Source organism: Vigna angularis, chromosome 10, assembly GCF_016808095.1.
Source record: "Vigna angularis cultivar LongXiaoDou No.4 chromosome 10, ASM1680809v1, whole genome shotgun sequence".
Taxonomy (NCBI): domain Eukaryota; kingdom Viridiplantae; phylum Streptophyta; class Magnoliopsida; order Fabales; family Fabaceae; genus Vigna; species Vigna angularis.
In genome coordinates, this window is record NC_068979.1 from 10,898,896 (window position 1) to 10,913,900 (window position 15,005).

Genomic DNA, 15,005 nt, shown 5'->3' on the forward strand with positions numbered 1-15,005 from the left:
TGCAGTTGATCATTATAGATATCTTTTAATGTTTGTTTGTGCAAAATGTAATAAGAATTATGCTAATCGTAATGGTGAGACAGAAAGGTACCAACCAATGATTTTCGTAATTGATTTCTTTAATTATCCTTACAAGGTACTATTTTTTGCCTTGTAATGATAACTTAGACCGAATATAATTGTATATAATTAAAGTAAATTTGACTTTGTTTGAGGTAGCACATATTAAAATTAAATTTCTACAAATTCGCCTAAGCATTAATTCTAAAGGTACAAAATATTAATTGTCCATTTTTTATTTAGACTAATCTTAAATGTATACATAAAAAGTATTTAAAAGGAAAATCGTTTAAAATTATAAAAATCATGTATTAGCTTCTTCAAGCATTAAGATTTATACTGCAAGAAAATAATTTAATTTTTTTTCCTACAGAAAAGAAGAAAACCATTAACCATTGAAAGTGACTTTTATTAGAGATAGCTGTTTTGGAGTTGGAACTTAAAATTGAACTGATAGAAACGAAACTGAACACTGTTGAAGTTGGAACTTTTTTTAACTGGAAAGTGAAACATGTCATAGAACCATTAAATAATCCGTGCTTTGGAATATTGTTAAAACTGCCTTTTTTATTTTCATAAACAAAAAATCTAAACTTTGACCGAAAACATAGCTTATATCAAATGATGAATATTTTCTATGTAACGCTTGGGTGGATTTAGCGTTGGCCTAACAACATAATTTTCTGGTTTTTTTTAAATAAAGGGCTTAATATATTTTTTGTTTGTTTTTATGTTTGTAATAGTAATCTAATATTTTATTTATTTATTTTAATTCAATGTGTTTTTTATATTTTTAAAAAACATTTCATCTCGGCTCCTAAGTGATAAAAGAAAGAGGATGAGTTCTTCTTTCTTTTTTGATTACTTTCCTCGCGTATGTATAAGACCGAATCCTTTCTATTTTGAATTTTCAAAAGGATTCTTAATCTTTAACTTTTCGAGGAATCCTTCATCAGTGGTTGTGAATGATCTATTTTTCTCAATCTCTATGACTTGTTCCTACGGAACCAAGATCGAAAACATTAAGAATAAGAAATAGAACCATCTGATTTGATTCGTTCTCAATAGCCACGAGATGATCATCTTAGGGTGATCCTTTTGTTGACGGATGCTCCTATTATACCCGTAGTCTCTGAAGGATGAGAACCAACTATGTAGCATCTACATCGAGAATTCAAGTATTGTATACGTCATTAGTCCGATCCTTTGTAGGAACTACCCGTAATAACGAACTTGCAAAAATGAATCTTTTTATCATAAAGGGATTCGTTGTTCCTGACTCTGCTTCACCTTAATTGTTATTTGAATAAGTAAAGTTATGTCTTGGTAGGAGTGAGAATAGCATTGCTCTTCGGCATGTCCATGAAGTTTTGAAAAATCCAAACATCTCAGAAATAGAGAAAGAGATAGAAATTTATCGAACCGCACTCCTTCGTATACGTCAGGAGTCCATTGATGAGAAGGGGCTGGGGAAAGCTTGAACCCAATTCCTACAGTGATCCACTATTTTTCTTATATTTAAGGTTGTTTAGACATATGTTAATACAATGATCCACTATTTTTATACCTTTATAGTGTAATTTTTAAGAACAAATGACGCTGAATCCCATTAAATAATTTTTACAGAATAAAAAAAACAATAAAAGATAAATAGAAAAAAAATATTAAATTATTATTATATAAAACAAAAATGATTTTAAGAATTTAAATAAAACATATTTTATTATTATTTTTATATTTTTACTGGAATAATTATTTTGATAAGGTTACTGATTATAGTTTAAAATTTGCTATCATAATAAAGATTATCATACAAAAAAAAAGTTTTTTATAATTTAAATTATTCTTACTCATAATATTATTATTAGAAATAATAATAATAATAATAATATTATGGATATACGTCTTAGAGAATTAGAGGAATAAATATCAATAAATTTTATTTATTAATTCACATATATAACTACAAATTACATACATATGGGTGTGATTTTCAAACTTATTGATGATATTTTTTAATGGTTAAAGATATTTTTTAATGTTAATAATTATTTTTTTAAGAATAAAATAAATAATTTCTTTGATATAAAATTAATATAATAATTGATAAATTATTTGTTATATTTTCATTTTGTACATCATGTTCTTAAAAATCCTATTGAATGAATTTTAGATATAGCTATAAATTTATAAAATTAATGACTATGACTATTGAAGAAAATATTCCTCAATCCTAAACACCAATGATTTTGTGATGTCCAATATGATAGATTAATTTATTAAAGTTTTTTTCTGACAATTGTACCTTACTTTGAAAATAATATAGAGTTATAAAGGATAAAAGAAAATACTGTTAGCAAAATATTTTTTCATTATTTTATTGAAACGTTAATTAACATATTAATTTTATTAATTTTCTCTATTGATTTTTAAATAAAGTCACGTTTAATATTAGGGTTAAATATGTTTTTAGTCATTAATCTATCAAGAAAATTTGTTTTTAGTCCCTCTTTCAAAGTAAAACACATTTTAGTCCTTTTTCTTTAGGAAATCTTAATTTTTCGTCCTCCAAAACTAACGGCGTTAAAAAGAAGTTGAGCTAGCTAATGGTGAAGTGTCACACCCGTCTCGACTCCTTCGCGGTCTTCGAGCAGTTCCTCCTCTCCAACCTGGCCCTCCACGGCGAGACTCGCCTCGACTCCTTCGTAGTCTCCGCTGCCCCTTGCGACCACCGCTAGCAGTTCTTCCAGGAACTCCGCGACGCCCCCGATATCAAATTTCTAATCACTTCCCACGCTAACCCTCACTTCACCCCTCTCCCCCCTTCCTCTCCCACCACTTCGGCCCCCACGATCTTTTCTACATTTCCTTCACCCCAGAGTGACCCTCAGATCGTCGCGTTCTCATTTTTCTCGATGACTTCGCCGTTAAATCCTCACACTCTCTCTTCTTCAACTCCCTCAAATCTTGTGGGTTTGATTTCCATTTCCACCTTGCCGATGACCCCCAATTTCAGATTTTTTTGATTCGGGTCATGATTTTGTTGATCCAAAACGAAATTAAGAAGAAATTTTATGAGTTTCTGGATTTGATTTGGGATTTTTTGGGATGTTGTGTTTTCTGGGTTTTGTCTTGCAGGTCAGGAGGAAAAAATCCGGAGGAGCTTCGCCATTTGGATGTTCGACGATGTTGCTTGCAGCGTAGGGAAAAGTCTCACAGTGCAGGTTTCCTAAAGGATTGGGGTTTTGCGATTCTGATGGTTATGCTGTGGAGGCTCGCGACGGTGGTGAATGGTTGCTCATGATGGTAGTCCGATGCGAGCTTGCAGAGGATGACAAAGTTTTGATGGCAGCCTCACGATGATGAAGGGAGAATGGTGGCAGAAAGATTGAACTTGTAATGGCACTGCTCGTGTTGGGTGGTGGCGCGATGAGGTTGGTCGCATCTGGGTATTGATGGTGGAGATGCGTCATGGAGGATGGCAACCACTAGGGTTTCTACGGTGGCAGTTTCACGGCAGCATGGTGGCTGGCTGTTGTGACTTTGGCAAGTGTACCAAATCGTTCAAGTAATAAAACCGGTAAGACCGGGTATCGTTTCCCAAGAGACTCGTGTCCTAGACAATCGTATAATTTCTAATTAACTTAGACTAAAGAATGATTCCATGTTTTTGGGGTTTTAAAACGATTAAAGTAAAGATAATGCAAGAATGATAAAAGTTGATCTTTGATAACTTAAACGCTAGAAATGCGAGTGATTAGAAATGGTATGAAATGATATTATTGGGGATATGATCTCATCTACTTCACTTTTGTGCAAACAATTCACTTTCTTTCCATTAATTAACCAAAGTCAATCAACTAAATTACTCCAACCCAATCCCTTGGTAGAAAGAGCCTAGACTTACTTCTTAAACTCTAATTCCTTAGAAACTTTAACAAGTTCATCCGCTTTAAGAGTTGAGATTTTAGACAACCAAAGGTCCAAGTTCTATCCCTAGATACAATTTCCCTTAGGTATTTAATCCAATTCCAGATTTACACAACATTTCCCAATATCAAGCAAACCCTAGAATCATGCAATGGTGGAACACAACATCACAAGCTTTAAGAGAAGGAATTAAACACTGGAAATCAATGGAATAGACATATAATCAATCAATTCAACTGTAATTAGCACAAAAGATCCGTGATTACATCAATCCCCAACAATAATGAAACTAGCTATCCATTGTCATGGATAGCTTGATCTTACAAATTGATGAAATGGAAGAAGTGAGAAGACCCAAGGTGGAAGGAGAAGTGTTTCCACCACTCCAAGATCGCCTCCAGCTACTCTCAGGTGTAGAAATCACGTCTGGGCTGCCAAAGATACCAACCCCTTCGCGTTCCAGAACTAAATAAGCTGTTTCTGCCACATCAGCAAAGGTGGCGCCCGGCGGCCCGACAGGCAGGCGCCAGGCGCGCTGTCGGTCAGCATTGTCACGCCCGGCGCCGCCTAGGTCAGTAGGCGCCCGGCGTGACTCTCTGCAGCAGCCTGGGTTCTTCATCTTTTCAGCTGCTCTTCTCTCTTTTCTTGGGTTTTGGCAATGTTCTTTGGTGAGTATCTTCTCCCAGCTTCTTTGACTGGGGATTAGCCAACAAATGGGCTAATTACAACTTATAATGTAATCACTTACAAAAACAAGAAATTGAGTTAAACAAGACTAAAAGTAAAGGAAGAGTTGACAAATTCCATCAATTTGATGTTGGATAATGAAGTAAAATTGGTCATTATCAACTCCCCCAAACTTAGAACCTTGCTTGTCCTCAAGCAAAAGGTAAACTATTCTAGAAAACAGTCATTCAAATGCATTGGTTTCCAATTTGAGATATCCTTTAAGTTCAAGAAGTGAAAATCCTGCTGTAGCATCTAATAGAAAGAACATAATGGATATATACAACTGTCATCAATCAAGCACAACAGAGGTGTTCACCTATCAACAATTATGGTCACAATGCAAAGGGTGCAAAAGAAATCAACAAACATGACAGAGTGTTTCACTTGATGTATGGAATCAATCCTCACCTGGAAAGTGTTTCACTCTAATGCACTGGTGTATAAGGAAGTATAAAGCTCACTCTGCAGTCATAATATCACACAATTTAACTTTGCCTTTCGTTTCAATCAAATCAAACACATCACAAGCAAGTTGATAACACAAGGACTTTGTTTGGCTTGTATTGTGGTTGGGCTAAGAAAGAATCATGGTTTTTCTGGAATTCAAATGATCTTGAGCTGAGAGATTAAGTAGTTCACTTCATGCATATAAACTTCTCTTGTTGCTCTTCATGTACTATAACCAATTTCAAGCTTATACCCAACTGTTTTTCATTAAGCTCTTTTCTAATTCTCTTTTTCTTACTTTTCCATCTTTGTCTTTTTTTCAATACACCATATTTTCCCCCCAAACTTGGACTATTCTCCTGTAATGCAGATGCATGTTCTATTCAGCTCAAGGTAGAAAAGTTCAGGGAATTTTCAATAAGCTTAAGGTACAAAGAGGAAAGATCTTTTTACATTTGTGGTTGAATGGCTAAAGTATATGTAAGGTGAGAAAAGAATGCCTTGATCAAATTCAACAAGCAAGTAGATAGTTCAAATCTTAGAAACTCAGGCAAAGTCAATTGTGATCTAGTATGATAGCAATCACACAGCAAAAATTATGAAGCAATAAATCTCACCCTGTTAATTAAGATTCCATACTCTGCTAAACACAATGTCATGAATTTTGACTGCAATTGACTCCCCAAGCATTAGCATAACTCAGTGAACACATCAACTATCAATGCTCAATCAAATAAGCTATTTCCACACGTTCAATCACATATAGAAAGCATAACAACCAGATTTCCACACATCAACTCATACTGTCAAACCAAAAGCATAAAAGATGTTTATGTTCAAAACATAAAAGAGCCTAAAAGTAAAATAACGACTGAAAACAGAAGAAAAATAAAGAAAAAACGACTCCTGCTGTAATGGCCATCAGTCAGTCTGAGTCCTCGTCCTCGTCTACCGCGTCATCGTCCTCCTCCTCGTCGTCATCGTCATCCTCATCCATAGCAGCAGTGCCAGCCTGAGGTCTACCCCCCCCAGCAGGAAAGGACTGGTCCCCAGGCCAAGCGACGAAGGTGCTGTATTGCTCCGATGTCATGAAACCGGGATGGGATGCTCCATAAACATGCCTCATCATCTCTGCATGCGCCTGGCCAATCCGATTTACCGCCTCCAATTTTTCATTAATCAATGCAAGGCTCGAGTCTGTCATCTGTGAAGGATCAGCTGGAGGTGATGGTGGTGGCGGAGGACGTCGGGGAATAGGTCGCTGTCTGGCATGTCTCCTCGGCGATCTCGGTGGTGGGCTGGCAACTCCATCATCTGCATCCAAACAAAATTGGGTATAATACCCCATATCAATCGGTTTCCTGGGATGCTCGAACGGTGGAATAGTAGTGTCTACTCCTTCTTGCTTGCAGAGATGTGTGATCAGAGACGGATGTCCAAGGGGAGCTTTGGTTGAATTCGCACAGTTGCGTATCTCATTAGCTATTAGTTTCCCCAGGTTTACAGAGCGTCCAGTGAGAATAGCATATAAGATGACAGCTCTGTTAACCGTGACATCAGAGACATGTGTGCACGGTGAAATGTTGGAATGCACCAGGGGCATCCATAGACGGCTGAGAGAACTGAGGTGTACCCTCTTGATATGAAGAGGTTGTTGCTGCCTATTTCTTTGGAATGTGCCTCCTGTAATACATAAGGCTTGCTCAATCTCCTCATGGTCTAACTCAGTCGCCATCAACTCGGCGTAGCCACATATCTCATCATCATCTTCCCACTCCGTGTTGAGGAATTCATTTATAGTGTCAGCATCGAATGAAATCCGCTGACCACGCACATAGCTCCAGAAGGGTTCTGTGTCCGGAGAGAAGGATTTGGCGTTGGCATAGAATTCCTGGACAATGGCTATATTGGCCGGTTCTGGGTATGTGGTTAAATGGCTCCATTGCCTCTCCATAATCTCATTGGAGAAGTCTGGCACATCTTGAGGTAGAAGGGTGACTTTCCTCTCCATCAAAAGTTTTCTGTTCTGAACATTGGAGAAGTGCTTCTTATGGTCCTTGGTTAAGAAGATATCAGAGTATATCTTCTCTTTCCTTCTGTTTTCCCTTAGACCAGCAGTGGTCTTAATCCTCTTGGACCCAGATGAAGAAGCCATAGCTGCAAAATAAGGTAGAGTTCAAGAAGATAAATGCGTTTAGATTCATGAGTAAATTCATCATTAGCTTACATTATGATGTACCAAATGCTTTCAATGGTATGCACACAACCCACACATTCAAAACATATCAAAGAAAAACCCTGATCAGTGAAGAAATGAAGCCAAAGCAGCAAAACAACAAAAATTCTGGTTGCTGTCAGAGGTGGTCACGCCGGGCGCCGCACAAGGTAGTAGGCGCCGGGCGTGACAGCATGTTATGCAGATTCAAGCTTTTTGGCTTCTCAGCTGCTGGCTCAGTTTGAGTGTATGAGATTGAGTTTAGATGATGTAATGATGCATAATTCAGAGAAAACAAATCATCAAAAGCCAAGGCACAAGCAAAACACAATGAATCAACACACTTTTGCCAATTTAATAAAGGTCAAACTCAGATATAATCACAGCTCAGTCAAAAAATCATTAAAAACAACAATGAAACAAAATACAAAAGCTGCCGGACACACAAAAAATGAACATCAAAGCTGGGCAGGGAAAGTCGCGCCCGGCGCCGCACAGCCTGCATGCGCCTGGCGCGACATGCAAAATTGGGGAAAACCCAGATTCTGCATTCCAGCCACTGTGATTGTGTGTGTGTGTACGAATCTGACAATGAAAGCAAGAATTTGAGTCCTAACCAGCAGCTATCGCAAATAACATTCAAATTGAACTGAAATTAAACTACCCTAGGTCAAAATCAAAACTTCTAAAAGCTAAACAACCAAGATTAGGCAATGCGAAAATTATGGCCATAGTAAAGAGTGAACAACCTACTTGATATGCAGAGAAGATGATTAGCTAGATTTTGAGACTTTTGAATTTGGAGAGTGCTTGGATTGATATGGCCCGAGAGATGAGCAATGGGTGCAGCAGAGTGAGTGTGGTGGTGGAGAGTGAAGCAGTAGATGAGGCCGTGAAGAAGAGAAGAATTAGAAGGAGTGATAGTGTGTGTGAGGAGTCTCGGAACTGAGAGGAGTGTTTGGGTGAGTGTGGGGTTAAAAGAATTTGATGGGCCAAGCCCACTGTAAACTCAGATTTAAGTGAAAAAATCTGCTGCAGAAGTCGCGCCGGGCGCCTGTTAGGTCATGCGGCGCCGGGCGTGGAATCGTGACCCAGCCAAATGCTGAATCAGAGAAGGAATGGTCAGGCTGGACGATCTGGCGCCAGGCGCCCTCTAGTGTAGGAGGCGCCCGGCGTGAGTTTCTGCAGATTATGCAGAAACTGATTTCCAAGCTACCTAACTCGGGTTTTTGAGAATTTGAACTTCAAATCACTTGAGATGCTCCAGAATCTCATATTATCATTAGACAAACTTGTTCAAAACCTAAGGAATTGAATTTTGAGCATTCAAGTTGCAAATTGAAGTCATTCTTTCAAAGTTTTGAAATTCCACAAGTTAGGCAACATTTTTGGCTATTGGCTTAAGAAAGGTAATTTGAAATCAAGTAAAAACAGCCCAGAAAATAGCCAAAACAGTTTCACATCTCCTATTCACATCAATTCACTATAGCCTTCACATATTTAACAATCAACTCTCCAAATCACCTTGGTTGTTCCTCACACAAACATGCTTCAAAAACAATGACAACACACTTCACATTAAAACAAACAATCAAACAACACTCAAAAATTAAAAACAAACAAGAGAAAATGTTAGAAAGCTGGGTTGCCTCCCAGTAAGCGCTTGTTTAACGTCATTAGCTTGACACCATTAAGCTCAAGTTTGATTTTTGATGTTGGAATGCATCTTCTTGTCATGACACCAACATCCTCTCAGTAATTTCCTAGTCACCAACTTGACTCTCCTAGAATATGGAGCCTCTATCTCAAGCACTCCATTTATCTTTATGTTTTTGATGACCCATAACCTATTCTTGAATCTCACTGGTTTGCCAGGTTTGGGCTCATCACTTGCCATCACAGGATTTTGGTGGACTAGTTCCTCTTCCTTTTCTTCTTCTTCTCCCTTTACTCTTGGAGATAAACAATTAAGGCTCCTCTTTACCAACTTGGCAGCTTGCTCTGTTAGACTAGTAATTGATAGAAGTTCATCTGTAGCTTCAAGACTAGTCTCTTTTTCTTGATTTTGCTGCTCAACCCCAAAGACGTTGAAAGTCACCTCCTCATCTTGGTCTTTCAATTTCACTGTTCCTTCTTCCACATGAATGACAACCTTGGCTGTCTTCATGAAAGGTCTTCCAAGGATGAGTGGTATATCTGCAGATTCTTCCATGTCCATAACTACAAAATCCACCGGGAATTGAAGTTTATCTATTTTGACCACCACATCTTCCACTACACCATATGGGTACTTGATGGATCTATCTGCCAGTTGCAACATCATTCTTGTAGGCTTGACTTCAAGACCACCAATCTTCTTAAGCATAGATAGGGGTATCATATTGATACTAGCCCCCAAGTCAACGAGAGCTCTACCTATCTCCTGGTTTCCAATAGTGCATGGAATGGTGAAACTCCCTGGATCTTTAAATTTTGGAGGAAGAGTCTTCTGCATGATGGCACTGCAATTTCCCTGCACTTCAACTGTTTCCTCATCTAAATACTTATTCTTTTTGTTGAGGATTTGCTTCATGTACTTTGCGTAGGCAGGAATTTGTTGTAGTGCTTCGGTCAATGGCATGGTAATCTCAAGTTGATCAAATATTTGCTTAAACCGAGCCAATTGTTTCTCCTTCCCTTCAGTAGATGGGATTTTTGGGTAAGGAAGGTGTTTCACAATCTCTTTCTCTTTTTGATTTTTCTCTTTTTCTTTCTTTTTATTCTCTTCTCCACCTTCAACAATCTCTTCTTCAATTATTTCTTGATCTTCCTCTTCATTCTTTTCTTGTTCTTTTTCTTCTGGCTTTTCTTTTTCTTCTTCTTTTCTTCCAACCTCTTTCCCACTTCTTGTGAATATTACATTACATTCTTCCTTGGGGTTGACTTGCGTATTTGCAGTAAATTGTCCACCCTGTTGGTTTGCTAATTGCTTAGCCAATTGACCAACTTGCACTTCCAGATTCTTTATAGATGCATCAGTATTTTTCTGGTTTTGGATGGACTGTTGTATGAACATTTGCAAGGTATCTTCTAGCTTTGAAGTCCGATCATTTTGAGGTTGATAATGCTGTGCAGGTTGATACGGATTTTTACTGCTAGAAGCTTCTTGATTTTGTCTCCACCCTTGATTGGAAGGATTAGGGAAATGATTGTTGAAGAAGTGTTGTCGTCCTTGATTTCCCATATAATTGACTTCTTCAGGTTGGGACGTACTAGGACTTTGACAATGGCCGTTGGGGTGGTTATCTCCACAGAAATCACATCTCATTACTTGATGATGTGGTTGAGGTTGAGCTTGCATTGCTTGTAACTGCTGAGGTAGTTTGGCCATATGTTGAGTTAAAAGTTCCATTTGTTGAGCCAAAAGCTTATTCTGTGCAAGTAAAGCATCCTGGGCACTCAGTTCATACATTCCTCTCCTCTGTGCTGGATTTCTCCCATGTTGGCTTCGCATGTCGGTGGAAGCCATATTTTCAATCACCGCAATGGCTTCATCAGCAGTTTTAAATAGTACTGAACCACCAAAAGATGCGTCTAGTATCATCTTAGTATGAGGTTGCAAACCATTACAAAAAGTTTGCACTTGCATTTCTAGACTGAATCCATGGCTGGGACACTTTCTCAGTAAGGATTTAAATCTTTCCCAGGTTTCACAAAGTGGTTCATCTACTCCTTGTACGAAGGTAGCAATGGCAGCCTTCACCTCTGTGCTCTTTGATGGTGGAAAGAAGCGTGCTAGAAATTTGTATTCTACATCCTCCCAGCTCGTAAGACTTTGATTAGGCTGTGACTGGAGCCAAGCCTTTGCTTTGCCATTCAGTGAGAATGGGAAGAGTCTCATGTACAATGCTTCTTCATCCTCCCCTTGTACACCCATAGTGCCACACAACTCGTAAAAGGTGACCAAGTGCGCATGAGGGTCTTCATTGTCCAGGCCAGAAAATTGGTTTGAACTGATGAGCTGGAGTAGAGCAGGCTTCATTTCTGCCAGCTTGTCACTCATAGTGGGCCTCACAATGCTTGAGAAATTCCTCGGGCTTGTGTAGGTTATTGAGTCCCCTATGGTTCTCCTTGGAGGTGGTCCTGCGACAGCCATCCCGTTCACAGAAGAAGAATCAAACGATTCTATGACTTGATTGTTGAAAGGAAATGAAGATTGCGGGGCAGCTTGTTGACTTAGAGCTCGCTGTCTCCTGGTGTCACTATTGTTTCTACGAGCTGTTTTCTCGATCTCAGGATCCACAAGGAGTGGTTCAGATGACACCGTCCTTCTTGTACGGATGTTTCCCTGCATACACTAGAAAACAACCAAACTCGTGCCACAAGTCAGCCCAAAAAAAATAAAGATAAATGATAAATAGAATAAACAGAAAGCTATACACAAAAGGATAGAATCTAAATCGGTTAAAATCACACAAAAGTTTAGTTTTAACACGGGTCCCCGGCAGCGGCGCCAAAAACTTGTTGTGACTTTGGCAAGTGTACCAAATCGTTCAAGTAATAAAACCGGTAAGACCGGGTATCGTTTCCCAAGAGACTCGTGTCCTAGACAATCGTATAATTTCTAATTAACTTAGACTAAAGAATGATTCCATGTTTTTGGGGTTTTAAAACGATTAAAGTAAAGATAATGCAAGAATGATAAAAGTTGATCTTTGATAACTTAAACGCTAGAAATGCGAGTGATTAGAAATGGTATGAAATGATATTATTGGGGATATGATCTCATCTACTTCACTTTTGTGCAAACAATTCACTTTCTTTCCATTAATTAACCAAAGTCAATCAACTAAATTACTCCAACCCAATCCCTTGGTAGAAAGAGCCTAGACTTACTTCTTAAACTCTAATTCCTTAGAAACTTTAACAAGTTCATCCGCTTTAAGAGTTGAGATTTTAGACAACCAAAGGTCCAAGTTCTATCCCTAGATACAATTTCCCTTAGGTATTTAATCCAATTCCAGATTTACACAACATTTCCCAATATCAAGCAAACCCTAGAATCATGCAATGGTGGAACACAACATCACAAGCTTTAAGAGAAGGAATTAAACACTGGAAATCAATGGAATAGACATATAATCAATCAATTCAACTGTAATTAGCACAAAAGATCCGTGATTACATCAATCCCCAACAATAATGAAACTAGCTATCCATTGTCATGGATAGCTTGATCTTACAAATTGATGAAATGGAAGAAGTGAGAAGACCCAAGGTGGAAGGAGAAGTGTTTCCACCACTCCAAGATCGCCTCCAGCTACTCTCAGGTGTAGAAATCACGTCTGGGCTGCCAAAGATACCAACCCCTTCGCGTTCCAGAACTAAATAAGCTGTTTCTGCCACATCAGCAAAGGTGGCGCCCGGCGGCCCGACAGGCAGGCGCCAGGCGCGCTGTCGGTCAGCATTGTCACGCCCGGCGCCGCCTAGGTCAGTAGGCGCCCGACGTGACTCTCTGCAGCAGCCTGGGTTCTTCATCTTTTCAGCTGCTCTTCTCTCTTTTCTTGGGTTTTGGCAATGTTCTTTGGTGAGTATCTTCTCCCAGCTTCTTTGACTGGGGATTAGCCAACAAATGGGCTAATTACAACTTATAATGTAATCACTTACAAAAACAAGAAATTGAGTTAAACAAGACTAAAAGTAAAGGAAGAGTTGACAAATTCCATCAATTTGATGTTGGATAATGAAGTAAAATTGGTCATTATCACTGGCTGGCGCGACATTGTGTTGGCAGTGTGACATTGATGGTGGAAAAGATTGATGTGGCAGAAAAGCTGGGAAGATTTACTCAAAAGAAAAAAATGGCGTGGCACTTCACCGTTAGCCAACTCAACTTCTTTTTAAGGCCGTTAGTTTTGAAGGACGAAAAATTAAGATTTCTTGAAGAAGAAAGATTAAAATATACCTTACTTTGAAAAAGGACTAAAAACAAATTCGATTAATAAATTAAGGACTAAAAACATATTTAATCCTTAATATTATGATCAATTTTAACATTTTTGTTATACTGACACTATAAGAAAAAATAATTCTATTATTTGCTGACTTTGTAAATTTATATTGTCACACATATTGAATATCCTAGTCCTTATTAAAGAGATTAATATTTTTATTGTCAAATTAAATAATTTAGTGTATCAAACAGATGATTATTCTAAATGGAATGATATATATATATATATATTATTTGCTAGCAAATGAAAAATAATCTATACCTCTGTCACAAGGGATTTTTATTTATAGTGTTTACATTTGTTTTTCAGTTTTATTTTTTAAATAATTTTTTAAAATTAAAATAATTATTTTATTAGTTTTGTCCTTGAATAATTGTTTTTTAAATTTAATCAATTTTCTATTTAACTTTTATTTAAACTTAACTATTTTTAACTATAAAGCTGTCTACCAAACAAAAAAAAATTACTTACAATAAAGTTATAAAAATTATTTATATTTAATTTTAAAATAACAATAATTTTGTTTTTTTTTTTATCATAGTGCATTTATTTTCACTAATTAATATGAAGAGAATATTCTTGTTGAAATATTTATTATTTAATAACCACAAAAAATAACTAATATTATAATATTTTTACCTCTATATATAAAAATGATTGTTTTTCATAGTGTACATATTTTTTTTCAACCGTACCTTTAAATAACTGTTATTTTAACTTAAAATAATTATATTTCCATTTTTATACATAAAATAATTATATTTTTAAATAAATATACCTCTATATATAAAATAATTATATTTAATTATTTTTTAAAAATTAAACTAATTATTTATAATTTTATGATAAGAAAGAAGATAAATATTATATTTTTCTTATTTGTTTGTCCGTATAAAAAATGACACAAATTGTTGCATATTTTAGAAATAGATTATGTTTTGATATTGTAATTGATTAATTAATAATATAAGATAACAAATATTGTTATTGTGGTTTTATGATTATGATAAAAATTAGTTATCTTCAAAATATTATAAAAGCAATACAGAATATAACAGATATTATTATTGTGATTACGATAAAAAAAAATTCATTACCTTCAAAACCCTCTAAAAACAATATAGGGGTTTGATTTTGAATACACAATTATCTTTCTCCTCTTTCGATCATAGATGGTATCAAAACTTACAAAGAGTTATTAAGAATTTTTGTGATTCAAAAATTTACTAAGAGGTACATTTTACATTGATATATATTATTTAAGGTTTAATATATTTTTTTTTCTCTTATTAGTTAGTTTTGTTTAAAATGATTTTTTTCATTTCTTAGTTGTGTAAGATGGTTCCTTCTTGGTAAAAAAATGGTTCATTTTTGTCCTTTTTTGTTGTTGTTGATTACATTTAAAACGTTAATGGATGTAATGTAGCTAATATTCAATGAGCTCTTCAATTTTGAAATACGTGACCACCTACCTGAAAAGGTGTTTATTTCATTTTTTATATTTATATATTTTTTATTTTATTCTTAATAGATTCTCATCATCTTCTTTCCAAACCCCTTCATTAACCACAATAGTAACAACCATTAGGGCCACTGCAAAAAGTCACGCTTTGCCCCTCTTTACCTTTGTC